At 43.7% G+C, this 20,236-nt stretch overlaps 1 protein-coding gene across 6 annotated transcripts in view; it reads right to left on the reverse strand.

Annotated features, from left to right (window-relative positions):
- ZNF469 (zinc finger protein 469) overlaps positions 1-20,236 on the reverse strand; it is a 281,089-nt gene that overhangs the window by 192,579 nt on the left and 68,274 nt on the right. The window lies entirely within an intron of this gene.

Genomic DNA, 20,236 nt, shown 5'->3' on the forward strand with positions numbered 1-20,236 from the left:
TTGGTATCCAGTATATTTTGGTTATGCAAGATTTCTAATAATGCTCATACAGTTGAGTTCACAAGTTCATATTTTGCTTGCAGTGGTGCATTATAGATATAAAAAGAAATAATTTGCACAGCAAGCTTCATTCACCATATGATTAAGCCAAGCTCAAGCATGAAGTGCAGATTATTTTTCTTAATTCTTTCCCTTCCACACAAACAACCTAGCCCCAAAATCTATTTCTAAAGAGTCTACCCATAACAGGAGAAAAAAAAAAGAGAGCAAAGATTTCAAACTATATTTAGGCAGAATCAGCTGTTTGCTAAAGCCAATAATGCAATGAAAATGAACAGGATAGCAAAGTGGGGGAAACGTGGCTGGGGTGGAGAAGGGAAGGAGAGGAAGAGAAAAGGGACAGCTTAAGGGGCAGAAAAAAAAATCCCAACCAGAACCTCAGGCACTCTGCATCTTTCACAGAAAAGGTCTGTCTGCCACAATAAAAGTTACTAGTACCTCCAAAATCATGCAGGTCCCATAAACAGACAGAAGCTTTTTTAAAAAAAAAAAAAAAAAAAGAAGAGCCAGTAGTCAAGAAAGGGGCAGCAGGAACATTCACTAACAAAAACGTTTAGGATTCATTCTCGGGTGTGGAGACAGTGGGTTCAAAGGCAGAGCGTCTGTAGGTGGTTTGCCCAAGCCTGTCCCACTCTCAGCCTTTGGCAACGTGATCCCACGCATCGTCGCTGTGTTGCCTTGGTGCCTCAAAGTCCCTGGTGGGGCTCTGCAGAAAAGGTAACGGCTCTGGCTAGATCCTCTTTCCAAGGGGATTCCCATAGAGCTAGAAGCCTCTCTTTTCTCCCGCTATGCTGAAGCTGAACAATTCGCTCCACCCTCTGGCTAGCATTTCCCAAACCTTCCCTCCTCATCCAACATTATTCCCAGGTAAGACCTATGGAAATCACAGGATGGTCCTACAAGAAGGGAAAAGCTAGGGCTGAAGGCTGCCGCCCCACCCAAACACCAGAGGTGGACTGCCTAAGCCATATGCTTTGGTCTCTACTACTCAGCTGGCACCCTCTAATCTCATCCACGTTGACCATCGCAGCCCTGGAAACAGGGCTCATGCTCTGCGGAGCTATGCTCTGCAAGCACAGCTCTCCAAGTCTCCCCTGCTCGTTCCCCATAACGAGCATAGATGTGATTTTGCATCAGGCTAAGAACTGCATTTAGACTCAATAAACATTGCTAAAAATTCACCACAGTCAGCTTCTGTCAGGCCTAGAGCTATACCAAAGAGTTGCTCCTGCAACTGAAACGCAAAATTATGGACTATTGCGTCTTTTCTGGAGGGCATTTCTGTCTGTGATTTTGGGTGACCTGGCAAATCCTATTTCTGCACCCATGACTAGGTTTCTGACATGCCATTGAACTAGACAGTTTTATTAAAAATACGTAGTTCAAAGTTCCATTTGTTTAAATTCTGAGCTATTCACAACATCTGCTGGGTTGCTATTCAAAAATGCTTGGGAACTCAGCACAAACATATTAGCTGGAAGAAAATAGCAGCACCACATCTCTCTGCTTGGTTCTTCTCAAGATAGGCGTTTTTATTGCTCAAAACTACAAATTTTTATTTGGACACAGCTTGTTAAGATGAGCAGACAGTTCAGGAAAATAAGAAATAGCCCACGCCCTGAAAGATCTTTTATCGCCAATATTTCAACTGGAGACAGACATTTTTTTGAGGTTAGAAAACCCATTTACTTTGAGCTTGTAAACTTCTACCCCTCTCTGGGAATCCAGGAAATTAGAAAATACTGTAAGAAAAAGCTTTTCTGGGGAGCATTAACCAGTCTGGAAACTGGAAGAGGCTCCCTGCGCTGCAGTGTTGGGACAGAGGCAATCCCTTACCTAAGGATGTTCGTAACAAGGACGCTGACTCCCACCCCAGTCACGCTCAGCCTTTTTATTCATTGATAAGGCTGCAGTATTTTGGAAAAAAGTGTCCTGGCATTCTTCTCTAGATCTATTTTCCTGTGTGTGCATGCACACACAACCCCAATCTAGTCATACAGCAAGAAGCAAGAACTGCAGTCTGAAAGCACTTCAGAGATGGTGCGTTCACATGTGTGGTACAGTATAAATGTCAATATAAAGAAGCACACATGTAAACTTTTATATTTAAACTTTACGAGGATATATAAGCAAACAGCAGCAACGCGCTGGAGGTCCGCGTCAAAAGCGCTAGCTCTTAACCAATTGGTGTTTTGTGGATCTATTCAATAGCTGTATATTTTCTGAAGAAATGCTCTAGCACTCTTTGAATCTGCCTTTGAGCCGTTAATGCTTCTACACATGGTTGCAACCGCAGAAGGTTCAGCGGTATAATGCTTTTCAAGAAGTCATGAGAAAAGACAGAGCCCTGCCTGTGCACAGAATTAAGCAGAGGCATAGCAAAGTATAGCATAATTTACCACGAGTACCCCTTTTTACCTTCAAACAACAGTTCATGTGTCTTATGGGCTAACAAAATCCAAAAACCACTGTGACCACAAGTGTTCTAAATTTGAATTATTGTATGAAAAGGTCCTGTTACAAGACATGGAAGCCTACCATTGGCTATAAAATGTCTGCTACTATAACCCTTGCTGTTGTTCAGGCAGCTGACTTCATAGCAGAAAAGAGATCTCGGGAAAGTCTGCAAGAAAAAGATAGTCTTACGTACCATTTAGCCTACAAATACCCTTGACTTGAACTGCGAGGTGCTTATGCTGGCAAATTTTCAAGAGACTGTATGAGAAGAAACCAGATCCTTCTATCTGTGACTTAAACCACTCTTGGTGGGGAGCTTGCTAACTAAGACAAAATGTTAAGCCTGCTTCCAAATTTACTCAGCTCAACCTAAAACATGAATTACAAGTTCCTGGGTGACAGGAGTTAGTAGGATTAAGAGGAAAAAAAGAAAAAAAAAACCACACACACACAGAGGACAGCATTGAAGTCACAGACAGGACCAAAAAAAAGACTGAAGAAATGAAGGTCCATGAGAAGGGAAAAGTTTTCCTCAATCTTGTTATCAGACTCAGTAACATGTTACTGGAAGGGTTTATGGACAGCCTTGGTGTCAGCCAACTAAAAGCTTTAAACAGGGAAAACTACCATTGAAAAATAAGTTGCAACTTTTTTCTGTGGGAATGTGTCCATATAAATAAAAAAGTTCAGTGAAAAAAATTTCACGGCAGCTGTTAAGTGTTCTGTTGCACTTTTCTTTTGCATTTTATTTAAACTTGCATAAATATTAGCAATTTACTATGCACTTTATAGTCAAATTTTGTATTTAAATTTCCAGCATCCTCAAGACATTTAAAACCACTTTTTTTGACAAAAATCAAATTTTTAATTTTGATAGTGTTCCACATAAATTTCTCCAAGTACACTGTTACTCACCCCAGACAGGACCCCTCCTGTATCATAAGATACAGGAACTTTCTAGAGATAAGAATTTTCTTTTTCAGCTATTTGTAGTTATCACCCCATTTTGAGCCAGCACAGCAAAAACACCTGGCTCACGAGAATCAAGGATTCACCTAAAATCTTCTTTACCAGGATTTTTTTTTTTTTTAAAAACACTCAGAGAATGCGGTCAGCTTTGTTGAAAATGACAGATATGATTTGGAAAGGTCCTGTTTCTAACTAAAAATGCAGAGGAAAAAGGATTCAATTAGGAAAGGACACAGCTGAACTGAGAGGAAAAAACAGTTGAAGAGTAAGTGACAGTGACCTACATCTTTTATCACTTCCCAATCTGTGTTGACACTTTGCCCATTCTGAAAGAGGGCAATGATTCTACACAAATGGGGTGGGGGGAAAGAAAAAAAAAAGGAAAAAAAAAGGAAGAGATTTACTTCTGTAAAGTCAAATTAAATTTCTGCACTGGGAAAGTGGGGTGGGATGATGTCATTCCACCTCCTGCTTTCTATCAATTAGACATATTGAATGTGTATCACTCCTTGCAGGGGAAAACCCAGAGCAGCTATGTATCACAGATAGGTTAAAGAAGGGAAATAAGCTAATAGCATATTTAAATGCAAAGTATTATTAAAATCTTTATGCATGCAGGAACCAAATAGCTAGTCCTCATAACCCTTACAAAGCAGCAATGCATGATCAAATCAGTATTTTCCAGGCAAGAAACCTAAGCAAAAAAGAGCTCAAAGCCAAAATCCCAATTAGACCTGAAGACTTCCCAACCGCCCATCCCAAGGATTTTGTGATTCCAGGGCTGGATGCATGTTTGAACGTGCTCTGGATCTGAGAATTAACTTCCCCTAAGGAAGCGCGTTTCCATCCTCCCCCTGCCCTTTCTAGTTACAGCCACCCTGAGCAGATCGAGAGGCTGGAATCAGATGCTGAAGCCTTTGCAGTCATCTCCTCTGCCGCATTCATGGCTCATATTTGATTTCCTGGAACCTGTACTATGTGTCTAATGGAAGTACTCTCAAATTAGTTTGGAGGAACAAGTACAATAGTATTAAAAATGACTTGCCCTAAGGCAAGCATTAAAACAGTACAAGCCCTGGACTCAAGGCTGCACTCTTCTGCAAGGTGACTCACCATAGAAAGATTTTGGTCTTTTTCCAGGCTCCGGGAACTGGTAGTGGCCTATGGAGCTAATCACCTGCTCAAATCCAACCCACATCAATTCAGCCCAGAGAGGCTACATTTCGATTGATGGTTACAAGAAACAAGCTGGAGAGCCTTTGGTCAGTGTGTTTGGCAGGTGCCCACCTCCAGACAGGGCCACCAACGCTGGCACCCTCAAGAGCCATTTGTGGCTCTCAAGATGCGAGAGCTTAGTAGCTAGCTGCAAGGCAGGAGTCCACCCCAGAGAATGGGGAAGTATTTGGGCAAACAGGACACTGCCACCACAGTCACTGTAGGGGCACCTGTGCTCTGGAGGAAGAAGCCGCTCGAGCATCCCAGCGGGCGCCTGTCCTTGGTCTGCTCCAGATGAGCAGCGGACAGCCACAAACAGCGTTTCCCTCTGACTCAGCTGCTCCAGCCTCACTGAGCACATCTGGAACCTCAGCTACCAGGAACAAAACAACTAATAAGAGAACAGCTGGATCAGGATATTAAGAGGGGAAAATAGAAATGCCACACTGGAGCTCTTCGCTCGGTAAGTAGACGGTATGCAAATAAATATGGAAACAGTTTTGTTTGCTCCAGTTCAGAGACAAAACACATCTAACCTTATCTGAAAGGATTGTGACGAACCCAAACCAGAGCTTGTGCCTTCCCAAGCAAACATAGACTAGACCAAGAAAACAGAACCAGAGACAGTTCATCTCAGTATTAGTTTTTCACAATTAAATCCGGATGCGTGTTTGTGCAGAAGACCTCACTGAAATTTAAGCAAATAGCAGCAAACCTCAAAGAGCAGCAGAGATCTCACTGCATCCCAAAAGTATGCAGCAGTGGAGATGTTGCAGAGATGCCAACTGGCAGAAAATAAGGAGGGAACAGAGTATTCCTAAGAAAGCTCCTCATTTTTCCCATTGATGAGCTGAGCCAATCCAAAGGAGCAGGGAGGAGGGGGGAAGCTTAAACCTTTCCCCTAAATCAGGGTAAAAGGAAAAGAAAACACTGTAATTTCAGAATGAGTAGACCACACAGTAAAAGAGCAATAAAAATAGTAACAGAGAAAGCAAACTTATTTTCCTTTAGTCTTTCCTTATTTAACTATTTGCTCAAGGCTAACCATAGAGGATGCACCAAATTCAAGTTTATACCTAGTCTCCTGCCTACAGACCCTCCACAGGAGCTGCCGCTTACAGTGTATGCTACAGGAAAAGGCAGCTTGCACAAAACAGGCTCTGGCAGTTGGGCAACACACAGCCGCTGAGGCCAAAAAGCAAGCAGGAGTGAAAAAGAGAGGATTAACCACACATGGGGTTGGCAAAGATAGCCAGGCTGCAGTGCAAGCAGAGCCCTGACAAGACACAAGAGCTTTGCAAGGAAACAAGAACACAATAGGGTGGGCTGCTGCTTTTTGCAGAAGGGGAAAGCTGTATCACTGAGGTATTTCAGGAGTCCATAAAACTCATTATGCTGCACACGGTACAACAAAGTGAGCTAACATTATGTGGCTGCAGGACTTCAGCGTACATCACACCTGGTGAAAAGCACCAGCCTTCCCAACAGGGAGCCACCAAGAGCTCAAGCAGAACTATTTCCACAAAACCCATTTCAAAAGTGGATATTGCTCAAACCCCACAGCACAGCCAAGCAACTCCACACCACTTACATTGGGGCACCAACTGGTCCAGGGCTTCCACAATGCCTGTTCTGAGAAGTAACTGAAAAGTAGCCTCAATTCCAGCCAAAATTGCTCCACTGGAGCAAAAACAGCTCCAGCAGCCTCTCCCAGGGAAATACAGTCTCAACCTGAAGCAGGCTTTTGGCAGAGTAGCTGCCCCAGCAGATGGGGGTTTTACTTCTAGCTGTATGTTACCATCTCCCAGCTGAGTCCCATTAGCAGATTGCCTGAACACTCCTCACTGGCTTCAGTGCTGACCCAGCTGGGGTGGTTTAATCCTTATCAGAGGTGCTCACAGCTAGCACCGTGGGTCTGCATGAGAGCACCCAGGCAGCTTGTGCCCACAGCTCCCTTCAGGGAATGGTGCCCTGCCTGGAGGGGCTGCTGCCAAACAGCCTGGGACACTGACACGCTAAACATCCACTGCCACTTCTACAGCAATCATCCGTTTGTGCCCTGCAGCAGCTTAAATGTGAGCTTCAGTACCAAAGGCAATTTATCCTCCTGGATTCTTTGCATATTTCCTCCCTGCCAAAAAATTAGTCAAATGAATTTGGAGCTGTAAAAACTCAAAAAAAAAAAAAAAAGTCCACACTGCAAGCTAATTATGAGATATTTATACTGCAGCAACCCCTGTGACTTCCAGTCCATGCACCAAGGCCCCAGTGTGATGGGAGCTGTTAAAGGCAGTCCCTGTACGGCTTGTTTGTTTGTCCCAGAAGAGGGGTGGGAATAAAAGCGAAAAATTAAATTGGTATACAAAAACGTTACAGAGAAAGACATGTCCTGGCCTGCTTTTTTGAAACACAGCTCTCATTCCTATAACCCTGTGCATGTATTTACCAACACAGCTGCAAGACAGTGAGCCAGGACCTCTGCTGGCTTGTGCATCAGCAGCAGAGCTATCACGGTAGGCCTGATTGCAGGGATGCTTTACTGCTGATGATGTCAGGGGCAGGAGGCACTCAAGGATTCTCATGTCCCAAAGGGAGTTTTTGGTCTTAACAGTTAGAAAAATCCTTATTTACACTCAAATGTTTTATGGGAAATAACCAAAGCCAAAGCTCTGGCCACAATGCAAGCTCGAGCAATCAGGTCAAGTGCTGATGAGTGCCTCGGGGAACCTCCATTCCCACCAGCTCCCCATAGACTCCCCTACACAGCCCCGAGCCCTGCCTGGGAGCAGGGGGACCTACGAGCTCACCCTTGTGCCTTGCGCTGCTGCAGGAGAAGGTGAAAAGGTCCCACTACATAAGGAGCTTTGAAGAGCACAAGGAAAGGTCTGCACAAATCTCACAGCTGAGCTATACCAGCTCCACTAACCAGGAGCACTGACAACTGTGGCAAAGTCTGAAGTCAGTATTTCAACCTGAAAGATGAACAGCACAAGCTATTAGATACAACCGCAGCCTCCCTGTGAAGGCCTCTGTCTTATTTCTAGCAGCTCTGCAAGCCGTTGCTTTTGAGAAATTGCACATCCCTACATATCCATCTCAGCAGCAATACTTGCTCCAACTCATGATTTGCTAAAGGAGCCCTGCATGAGCTGCTTTCTTGATTTACTCAACTGTCCAAAGCTGCAGAGCTAACTAAGGGCTGTGTGAAGAACAACTTCCAGACCCACTCAGTGCTGCCAAGCAGAGAGAGGTTGCACTAAGGGGCTGCCTTCCTCCCATCCCCATGTGCTAGAGCCAGCACAAAGTTCCCCCATCTGACTCAGTGGTGGCCTCACGCAGGCCACATGCCCTGCAAACCCAGCCCTGGCATGGGTCCCCTGCTAATGAGTTAAAACCATTTCCTAGGGTCTGCTCATCATTTGGCACACCCAAGAAGTCATTTACAGCTGGTGGTTTTACCTGCATCTTGAGCATCCTTTTCATAGCTGTTTGCTGCTGTAGGCAAACTACAAGCATCAAAGGGAAGTATGATGTGGTTTGACAGAAAAAAGCTCAAAGTCAAAGAATCCTTTCTGCAGAAACACAGGCCCTTTGTAGGCAAACATTTTAATGGATAGATCCCCTTTGCTTTTCAGTTTGTGCTCATGACTTCTTTGACCCCTGCATACATAAGTGGTCTGAAAATTTTCCCAAGTCATTTATTTACAGCTGCAAACCACCACTTTCTATTTCACTTACAACTTCAGAGCATTGCCAGCAATGTTTTGTTTTGATATTCTCCAAGAGAGAAACATTTGTTGGGTGTCAGGAATATTTGAGACTGGAAACTACAGATGCCAAACAGGAATAAGTTGAGACTAGCCTTAAGGACGTGTCCTGTCTACAGCTGCATCAGTTGTAGGACATCAAAGCCAAGAGAAGGAAGACCTAGATACTCAAGAAATGTGGTGCTGGATACCTTGAGCTATGCTGTGCTTTCTGTTGTGATTTTGACTACTCACCTTGCCTGCCCTTGTATCCCTTTTCCTTCCCACATCGTAGCTCTCCTTTACCTAGTTTGCACTTTCCTCCACTCATACTGTTCCTGACTTTGCGAGGGTACCACAGTCTGCAAGACAGATCTCGGCCGTGGCCTCCAGCCACTTCCGTGACAGTATTAAATAATGCTTTAATAATATAGCGCACATCCAAAGAGCTTTCATAGGAAGTTTAGCACACCATCTCCTAAGTCATTTTTCCCCTCCAGTAGCTAGCTTGTGCAGTACTGAAAGGAGTTCCCCAGCGTCAGAAAGGGTCTCATTAAAATGCAAGCTAAGATGAAAGGCACTTTTCTTTTGAAGCTGCTAACATTTAGATAAAAAGCCCTTTTTGGCTAAAAAACATTTGAGCTTATTCTTAGCTCATGAGGGATTCAGGTATGTGGAAAGTCTGGAGAAAGTTGGACAAGCCTGTACAAGAAGTAGATCAAATCTAGGACCATTTCCCCAGACCTCTTGCTCACTAGCTCCATCACTTCTCCTCCCCCTTTTCCCAGTCCTCCTCCCAACAACTTAGGCAAATAAAACCAACTTTCCAAGCACTCTCGGACTTCTCAAATTTACATCCCATTTTGCTCATCTCCATATAGTTTCATGGGTCCCATTTGCAGATTGGTTAGCTCCGTTCTGATCAAGTTCGGTGTAATTTAAGTTCTCTCTTGACACTTTTTTGCAATATCCCTGTTACGTTCAGCCAGTTAGCGAGGTAGCTCTGGTAGCTCCGTCCAAGCTTCTCCACCTCTCTAGAGACATAAGGATGCATGCACGTGTGTGGACAAATGCTCTAGGGCTAATCTACTCTGTAGTCTTCTGCCCTCCCCTCCAGCCATGAGGAAGGTTTTCTCCTTCCTACACCCACATATGTGCCGCAACACTGCCACCTTTCCAATAGGAGCAGGGGCTTGCAGACAAGCTCTCTCTCCTTCAGCTACTTGGTACCACAACTGGGCAAGAACACACGCGTGTTCCCGCTGCACGTACTGTGTATGTGTACATTCACATTACGCATACAGAGTTTATACCCTCGCTAACCTTACGGTGACTGGTTCATGCCTCAGTTTTATGCCTGCAAAAATGCTTGTACTGAGGCATATGCCTAGCCGAAACACCTAAACATCTATTACACAAGCCCAGTACGCATGTGAGCGCAGCTGTCAAACTGGGCACGCACATACACGCAACCCCACTGCTTATTGAATAAGCATATGCACTTTGCTGTGAAAAATTAGCCCTTGTAAATGCTGCACTGTGGGGAATTCAGCTGGACACGGAGACCTTTCTCTGACATGAAATATTCGGCAAGCTCAACATTCAGGGCTCCTATGGACAGGATGTGGTAAGGGTATCTTCCTGCTCTCCTCCTCCCCTGCATATCTGGCCCCATATTCTGGCTTTAATTGCAACACCTTTATTACCCCAAAGTCCTTTCCCAGACATCAGCGCTTCCTTATGTCACAGTTCAGACCATGGGACGTTAACATGATGGAACAGTTAGTAAAGGTCAATGCAATTATTTGATGCTCTCAGGACGTCTGGATTCCTTCAGGATTTCCCTTGCTTCCTCTCCTGCTCCAGGAGAAACAGGAATGTGGGGAGGGGGGCGGCCACAGGCGACCACACAGCCCCAGGTGCGGCCCCCGAGCCCTTCTAGCCAGCTTAGCACCCCTCCGGGCATCTGCTAAAACCCCTAGCATAAGCAGGAACAATTAGGTGGCCGTGAGACATCGAATTTCGGTCAGGAAATTTCTCCACCATGGTTTGAGGTTATGTATTTCAATATTATTTTCCTCAATCTCCCTTTTCTTGAAAATAATCAGTTCTCTCAGATTCTTGTGGTGAAAAGCTTCCAGTAAGTTCCAGCGTGGAATCTAGGCAGAGGGACAGATTATCTGCCTGCAGTAGGACACCTCACTTAGAACTGCCTAATAACATAAAAATGATATATTTTAAGTCCTGCTCCCTCAATAATACCTTTTAATGTACTCAACTTATTTTAACATTATAAATAAAAGTACTGGCACACACTGAGGTTTCTTTTGGAAGGGGGGAGTGGTGTGCTCTCCAGCTCCTTAGCCTCTCAGAGGTTTGGTTGCCAACCTCTAGGCTGGAACTCCAAGTTACTTTAATAAGCAAAATATTCCATTTTCCATGTATTGTTGCACTTCAGAGTGGATCCAGGTCTTGGGAGTGACAATGAAAAGCTGCAGATTTCTTCGGAGCAAAATGCAAACCTCATCAAAACTGCATTACAGCCTGGTACAACAGGGCTCTGACTGCCACCTGGGCAATAAGGCTTCATATTTCTCCAGGAGAACAGGACCATCTCTAGCTTGCCATGCTGGTCTAGCTCTCTCATCTCCACCAGCTCCCACATCCCTCCTGCTGCTGAAGTTTGGTCATTCATTCCACATTAGCCTCTATGTAATAGATGCCGTAAGATAATTTCAAGCCTGCATCCCTCTGCTGGTCAAAGAGTCCCAAAAGTCCGTACAAATTGGAAACCTAGATCCGAAACTTGGTACTTTGAGCTCATCTAACATGGGAGGTTTGAAATAGCCCTGAAAAAGATACTATCAGTGGTGTTTTCCATAGTTTCATAAGCAAACTTTCTCTCTCTTTCTTTTTTTTTTTTTTAAATAATTGCAGTCCAAGCATGAAGCTCCACTTTTCTCCCGCTTCTCCCTTCACATTTACTAATAGATTGCCTGCATCCTCTTGGATGCAAGTTACTGCAGGGATGCTCTGCAGGGTCCATACCATAGGTCTGTTACTGTAGGGATGACTCACGCGTAGCTGACAATACTAAGCACCTCATTCTCCAGGAAAGAAGAGCCGAAAGCCTTTTGCTGGGAAAAAAGGAAACTTGGCAACTCTGTGAGCTAATCAGGGAGAAAAAGGCAGTATCACTAGCACCCATGTTCACAGATGGATGTGATAATGTGGCCTCAGATGTATGGTCCAGAAACTCACCATTGCCTTCACGCGTTCTGGAGGCAGGTTGGGTCCCTGGCTAAGCGGCTACGTTGCTTCTAGTGACTTCATCGCAAAGGGTGGCCAGTCATTTTGGGGGGATTGCTGGCAGCCTCACAAAGTTGCTCTCCAATATTCCCTGGCTCAATCATCTCCCCAAGCACCATTATCTCCAGTCATGCACAGAGCTCATCTCACTGCTCCATGTAGATTCCCCAGGCACCGGCTTCCATACGATAGGCTTTTCTTTTGCCAAAAAACACTGAACAACATTGACCTCCACGTTCTGGCATCACCGCTTCTCATGGAACACGCGTCTGCTTTCACATCCAAATAGGATAACTGAGGTTGTTTTTGTTGTAATTTTGATACAGCTGCATGGCTGAAGAGTCATAGATGGAGCTGTTATGGAGTAATTGACCTGGTCCGCTGCTCCCCAGAACGATGATCGCAAGCAGACCAGCTGAAGGCTGGGTGTGGAACTGGCGTAGCTACACCAAGGGGTCCCCACCCCATCAACTTCTGCTTTCCCCAAGGGCCTTACTTTAATAAAAAAAGGGTGTGTCGATATTACACCAAGAAACCAGAGTGAGATTTAGTTGCACAAAGCGGGCGAGCAGCTCTCATCTGGAGCCCAAGGAGGGCAATGGAAAGATGCCCTGGGATGAAGTTCTTCCAGCATCCACACAGCAACACCATTTCAAACAAACCCATTCAGGTATGTCCACTTATGCCATACCTTATCATCATGCTTGCGTCCTTATTTTGGCCAAGAGAGGAGAGGCACCTGAAGGTCCCATAGCGCTCCGACTCTGAGGCCATAGGTGCTGAGGAATATAGCACACAGTATACCCACCACTGGGGGAGCTGAGCTCATGAACAGCATTCCTTGGTGTGACCATAATACAAATGCTACTAATAATCTGTAGCGTCCACCCCTGGAGCTGAAAACAGAGACTTTTGGAACGGACGCAGTGCAGCCGCTCAAATGGGTGCAGCTGCAAACACTTGTAAACTTCCCATGTGCACCGGTGGCAGCCAGCTGCGGACGGCTCTTAGGAACCTGGAGCAGAGCAGAAGGCCAGCACTGCGGAGAAGGTAAGATCCATCTCAGAAAGCGTTCAGATTTTGAAACATGGCTTCATTCCAGATCAGGGGGAAAAAAAAGAAAAGAAGAAACCAAACTGAAAATCTCGAGTTTTTCATGAAAAGGAAGCAAAGTCCAGGGGAATGAAACTTCATTTCAGGTCAACTGAAGTGCTCTGTTTCACTTTACACCCCATGTATGTGCTTGCACACAGGAGCTGGGTATATTCTTTTAATCAAGTCTAAAATAAAGCTGGCATTCCAGTAGAAAAATAACAAAATTTTTTATTCCCCCGCAAAAAACATCTCAGGATGACAACTCACTCCATGTTTAGGCCCTTTTCTCCCTTATATACACAAAACAGATTCAAAACATACACAAAACAGATTCAATTTCCCAAATCTTATTGAGGGTGAGTTGCAACGACCAAATTTCAGCCAGCCCTCCCTGCTAATGAATACATCCTGATCCTATCAATCTTTTGTAAAACTTCTGGAATGGCTTTTGTTTATAGAGGCAAGACCTACAGCAGGACACTCAAAATATTTCATATTATGCTGTGCTGCAATGCCTTCTTAACTGGCATGTTCAAGAATACTTGGAACAGATATGACCTGGGGGATCAGAGCTCACAAGCCTTCTGCCATTATTTGAAATCCACATGCAAAATGGATAGCAATAAGAGCAAGCAGGCAGGATGGTGAAAAGAAGATGTTTTCATGACAGGCACTGGCATTGTCTGGAAACAAAAAACCTCCCTGTGAGAACTATATCCTGTTTCATAGATATATCTGAATTAAACACTTGACTGAAATATCTTCATAGAACCACTGAACTCCACAGCAGCATTACCATTAACATCAAAGGCTAACACCAGTATCTCGGAAATAAACCATCATCAGAAATTCTCCCAGTTCTGCTGTTCGTTCTTCCCCACAGGCAAAACTGGGTGTACTTTGATCACGTAAGTCTCTTCCCCGACAAAAAACGCGAGCAGGAGAATGCTGGTGACTGTTATTTCATCAACACTGATTTTTACAATTGGTCTTACAATGTTTTCTTCAGTAGATCTTTCTATGTTTATACTACACTTATCAACGATCTCCCACGCGAACTTACCACCATGGCATTGTCTGCTGTTTTCACGGTCAGCCCTATCAGAACCAACATTTGCGGTATCACATGGTTGATCTGTCACAGCCATTGCCAGTGCTTATAGCTTCTCTATGTCTCAAAAATAAAGACAGCGGTAGCCAAGACTGCTGAGCAGGGGAGGCACAAAGTGAGCTGCTTATCTACCTGTCACCTACGTTGCAAGGAAAGATGAGGAAAGTCAACAAGCTGTGCCAGTACCTAGGAGTTACCTGTCTTGCAGGTGCACTGTTGCTTTCATAAAGCACTCTGCATTACCTGTGTTAACAAATGATTGCATGACACTGTTAACGTCTTTAGGTAGTCAGGCTCCCAAACCTTAGAGGAAACCAGAGTAATTAAGTCACGCTTGTGTCAAGCCCATTGAACAGAACACACCAAAGCAGTCAGATGATCTAGGTTCAGTTCTTGGTGTTGCAGCAGATTACCCTGCTGTCTTTTTTTCCAACCTGTTAAACAGGAAAGCAGGAACGTGTCTTACTCTGAGTATGCGCAGCACCTAGCTGAACCGGAGCCCTTGTGTCATGCCAGCCAGTTGCTGCTCCTGTGACTCAGTTACTAAGGTCAAACACTATCCTTAGGCATTCAGACGCCACATATCATAAAACCCCCACTTTCCAAGAAGTTAAGCCACCTTTCCCAGTTAAGCATCATGAGCTGATTTCAGCTCAGATTTTCCTATAATGGAGCCTCCTCCACCAGACCTACAGGCCACACAGCAGGATCAGCTATCTGCCTACAGACTTCCATAACATTATAGAGTAAAAGTGCTATGCCCTAGTAAAGTTGCAGCAAGCATCAGATCATCCTATCTGCCCCTGCTCAGACAAGCTTAAGCAATAAGCTGATGATTTCTGCAAGTGACAGTGCCAATGTCACTGGGAGGTAAGCCCAGAATACATGGCTTTCTAAAAATTAAACCACATGAGCATGCAACCATCTATTTGACCACACGTCTTTTGTTATTTATCCACAGGCTGCCGCACAGTCTGTGTAACCACCAGTAACATACCAACGTGCACGCACACACACATACACTGCACTTTTCAAAAAATAACTGTTAAAAAGCTGCCTTTGGGAAAACATCTGCAGTTATAGAAACCTATGCACTATCACACCAGGCTCCAAAAACCCCGCCTGATAAAACAGAGAGAAGGACCTTCAAAATAAGGAAAAGATCTAGGACACTCACACACCTCAGTTCTCACAGCAGTATCTAAATTAGGAGTCTAACTGCCCTTCACTACCTTTTATAATTAATTCTTTCTGGTAGACTTCTAAAAGAAACATTCAGATCTTAGTTGGGCTGCAGTCAGACTCTGGAGATGCCCCTCTCTTCTCATTCACTGCAGAGGGGCTGAAGCTGAATGGGATGAGCAGAGGTTTTATTAACCTGGACAGGAACACAATCATCCACATAGCTTGCACACAAACACGAGGCGTGTATGTTCTTTCTGAAAAAACATATCACTAAAGAATGCCGTAAAGCAGGTCACTCCTATCCAGAAGTGCAACTGAAAAAGGCAAGGGCAGGCTTGAGACTCCAAATCTTCAGGAAGCCAACAGTGAGAAGAAAGGACTTCACAACCAAGCAGCCCCTTCCTAAGCTTTCATTCATTGTCACCAAGGCAGTGGAGCACCTGGTACAAGGCACACATCCCTGGATTAGATCTGAGTAAACTGGAAGCAGTAGGTTGCATTAACACAGCACTCCATCTCAGTCAATTACTTAGTTCTGCTAATTAGCATAGCAGACACAGCTAAACTACTTCTGGTACTCAGCTAGCTCACTGAACTACCTCCTACCCTTGCATGGCATTGCAGGCATCTCCCAAGGTCACCAGATGGCAGGTGATATAGGAAAGTTGTGGCAAACAAAGGGGACAAATCTATACTCTCTATCTCCATTCTCCTTCCCTAAATTTCAATTCTAGATCAGACTCGGAGAGCCAAAACCTTGCTCAATTTCAGTATCATAAAACTTCAGCTTTGATTCTGAAGTCAGGCTACTGAGTCTTAGGCAGCATAACTCACTAGGGGTTGGAGGAGGCTTTGTTTTTTTGTTTGGTTGGTTGGTTTCCTTCAGCTTTTTGTTTTTTGTTTTTTTGGAGGGAAGGGGGGAACCTCCAGTGAAAAATCCTTGAGTATTGAATTAATGGAGACATGGGACAGAGATGAACTTCCATATGCAAGAATTCCTTCTTACTGAGCATCTTTAGTCCTGAGATGCTTAAGTCAAAGTTGTAGAAGAGCTAACGTTAACTCAGAAGAGTAATGTGGAGTTTCCTTGTTTAGCACATCTCCTTGGAAACAGTAAAGGTGAATATCAGTTCCAGGCAATACACTTCATAGTCTGCACTGGACTCCTCCTTTCCTCCTTAAAACAGAAAAGGTGCCCAAGTTCAGGGTCAGACAGCGTGGCCCTGGCTCAAGTCAGTTTTAATCAAGCGAACTTCCAGGCTGGCAGAAAATAAGATATAAGAGAACTAGGCTAAATCCAATTAAAACAATGAGAAGAGAAGCATATCAAGCGTGATGACTGAAGAATCATAATTCAACAGCCCACGTTACATGGAAAAAAGTTAGACTAGTGTCCTCTGAGCCCAAAATTCTATGAATTTATGAACACTCAGCAGTGCAACAGGTTGGAAACCCTGACTTCACTCGAGATCAGTACCGGATACTTTCAGAGAAGATTAAACCCTCGCCAGAACGCACCCTGGCTTGGAGATTGACATCACCAGGGAGTTCTTCCTTGGCTCAACAGAAGTGTACGATAAGGAAAGATTTGGTCACGTGCACATTTTTGATAGATTTCAATGTGTTCAAACTTGGCTATACTTCGGCACTTAAACACACTCCAGACCTGGATGGCTCAAAGGGACAGCATTGTTTGAAATCTCAAGACCTCCAGGAAATAAATGGAAAACTTTTATGCTTAGCAGGCAACAGGGGTCAAGGGCAGAGCACATGTGCAGTGCGTGAGTGTCAAGATGTACATTTAGGAAAGCAGATTTGTACATTGAGGTTGGAAAGGTCATGGCCTATCTAATCACTTGGGGGGCCATCTCCTCCACTCCCATTACACAGCTAGGAGGGAAACGGGGGGGACTGCTAGGTTCCACAGATACACATGGGCCAGGAAAACCAAAGTCACACATCTGCCCTTTCCAATGCAAGATGATGGATGTGAAGTTATGCACAGAGCCTGCACAGAATACATGTCTCCTTGCAGTGAAGGGGAAAGGGGGAAGTAGACTGACTCAGAAATTTGCAGCCTGCTCTACCATCTATGCCTGGAACAGTACAATTTTATACTGGACATAATATAGGGCTTGTGGAAGTTACAATCTGGTGCCAGTCCTTACTAGTTGGAGTTTCTCTGGACTATATTTGGCCCTTTGGGGGAGGAAAGGGGTGTTATTGGTTGTTACTAGTACAAAAACATGTGATTCAATCAGTAATGGCATTAAATTCCACTGTACCACAGTATCATGCGGTTCCTTGTAACATCCCTCTTAGCAACTTCCCAAACATTTTTTAGCATTATTTTTCTTACTTTTTGCATGCTACATAAAACATTGAGCTAAAAGAAAGACTTATTGCACACCGAAATTTAGACCCAGCATGTCCCATCCAGATCAGAGCAAAACAGTTTGGGATTGGGAAATACAATCTGCTACACAACGTGATTTAACCCATAAATCTATGATTTCACTGACACAGCTGCTATTTTGCAACTTCAGACTAGACATCAATAAAGAAAGAGTTTGCTGGCAATGTGAAAGCCTAACATGTGGCTCAGCTAATTAAAAACTGACCTAGTCCATGATCATTAAAATGTTGTAATCACATGCCTGCAAATGATTAGATGTAGAAACAGCCCTCCATGTTCCCATAGATCACATAGATCAGCAGCAGAACAGGTCTAACTCAAGAGTCCCTATGCTCAATCCTTTTTATAACCACTGGGGCTTAGCTTTGGTCAGAGATGAGGACCTAGAAGTTTTGATCATTCATTGTTTTCTCTGACCCCAAGACCCTGTTTTTGCCAGACACGGAGGAGTTGGCACTGATTTCAGTTCTTCCACTCTCAGAAACAGCCACTGCTTCCTATTTCGCCAAGTACTGTTTACTTGAACTGGATTTCAGCCAGGGTGCTCAGGTTAACGTATTTTAAACAGTGCAGGAGAGGTGATTTAGGTGAACATGATACCATCAGCTATCAGAAGACAAATTCCAGTCTCGACACTCAATCCTTGACAGGTACATGAAGATGGAGAAATTGATTTTCAATTCTCTTGAAACTTTGCACTTCCTCTTAGTGTTAATCTCTGGAGCAGGTACACTCAGCAGAATAGGAAAAGTTAATTAAGGGCAGATGAAAGATGGAAATAGAAAAATGGATAAGAGGAGATAGATAAGGAACAGCATGCTCCTTGGAGGATGGCAAGAGGCAGCTGTACTGAGATCCCACTGGCTCATGGGACTCTTCACCCTCAAAATCCCTGAATCTGCTCTGTGCTTGGAACTCTGGTTCACAGAAGCAATCCCACAGCTAAAATCTCTTTTCCTGGAACTGCAAGAATAGGCCACAGCATTACCACCATAGCTCTCCTACTGGCTTCACCTATGCGCACTTTGGAACAACCTCAGCTTTGTTAAGCAGAATAGCTCTGCCTCCATTCATGATGTGAAGTGGAAGAAATTCCTCCAGGTTGTGAGTGTAAACACAAAAATACCATGCTTGGATGCAAAAGTAACAGTCTATTTACTTAATTGGCTTTGACTAAAAATACAAAAATTTACAAATATCTTTGGTTTTGGATTTGTAAGATTTGTATTCTCTTAATAGTCATACTCCTAGATACTCCGGGGTTTGTTTGGTTGCTTTTCTAGAGTACCATTAAACTCTTATCTCAGAGATAACATGTGGAACTCATGATCACAGGGCAATTCTGCAAGGTATGCAGCATCTTCTGATAATCTAGTTTGCTGATTTTCATTTCAACTGGGCATCCTTCTTGTTGTATAGTCTGAGAAAGAACATTTAGTCAACTCATCTCCTTGCCTTATACCATTTTCAGTGATTTTAAAATTCATTATGGGGGAAAAAGCTCCAAGTTTTAAATCCCTAAATTTTTTCTTTTCTCCTGTTTCTAAATTCCTTCTTATTTTGCTACATCCTTCATGAGACGAATTTACTAGAATGGAAGACAATGTTTCAGGCAAGGGCATTCAGCCGATTTATATAATGGCAAGACATTTTCCATGTGTTTTGTACGCCTCTTAACACTTTCGTTTGCTTTTTTGACCACTGTTGTGCGTGGAGCCAAAGGCTACACTGAGCAACCACAAAGAAGTTTAAGTGCTTCTTCCCGATTAATATAATAAACTTAGAACAGGAAAAATTGTAGAAGCAACTTCCATTATTCCCTCTACTGTGGCTTATTTGGCATTTGTCAGTAAAGAATTCATGTGTTATTAGCTTCCTTCTGCTTCCTCCTAGCACCCAAGCAGCGTTCACTTCCAATGCCACGTCTAAGCTGAAAATAAGCCAACACTGAAACCAGACAGCAAAAAGGCTACTACATCTTCCAGTCCTACTAGCCTATTGACAGAGACAGGGCCAAGAAGGGAATGAGCGATGCAGTTAGAAATGGTAGAGAGTGCACTTATCCAGGATTCCCTGCATGTATAGAAGAAAAGGAGTAAATCCTGAGGGAAGGAGACATGCACTCTGTACCTTTGCATTATCAGTTTCTTAGATGTGAAGCCTTGCACTGCAAATATTTGAGTTCAGCAGCATGTTCTCCAGCAGTAAATTATAAATTTAGTGGTACTAAAAACATTTTGAAATTGTCCATTTCTCATCAAGATGAACTCAAAATCTTCAAAGTATTTCCATGAAATCGGAAAACTGACCACTTCAAAGCAGCCCACGAGGGAAGCCATTTAATAGGATAATGGAAATTCAGGTTCAAATCAGGTATAGGAGGAGAGTCAAACTTTAAATGGCTAAAGTACAGCAGGACAAAAAGCAGTGCTCAATGATTTATAGAAAGAAGAGCACTGAGAAAGATAGAAAGCAATTGATGGGGGGGAAGGGTATCTTTCTACAAATATAGATAGTTTGAGCTTAAAGATTCCACATTTTCTATTAAAGAGGTACATTAATTGGAAGTTCCCTTTAATTTATTTCTGATTTAGAAACCAGAAACCTACTGATTTCTTAACAAACTGATTATTATTTTGCATTAACATCTTTAACTAATCCCTGGCATTTGGT

This window comes from Struthio camelus, chromosome 10, assembly GCF_040807025.1.
Source record: "Struthio camelus isolate bStrCam1 chromosome 10, bStrCam1.hap1, whole genome shotgun sequence".
Classification (NCBI taxonomy): domain Eukaryota; kingdom Metazoa; phylum Chordata; class Aves; order Struthioniformes; family Struthionidae; genus Struthio; species Struthio camelus.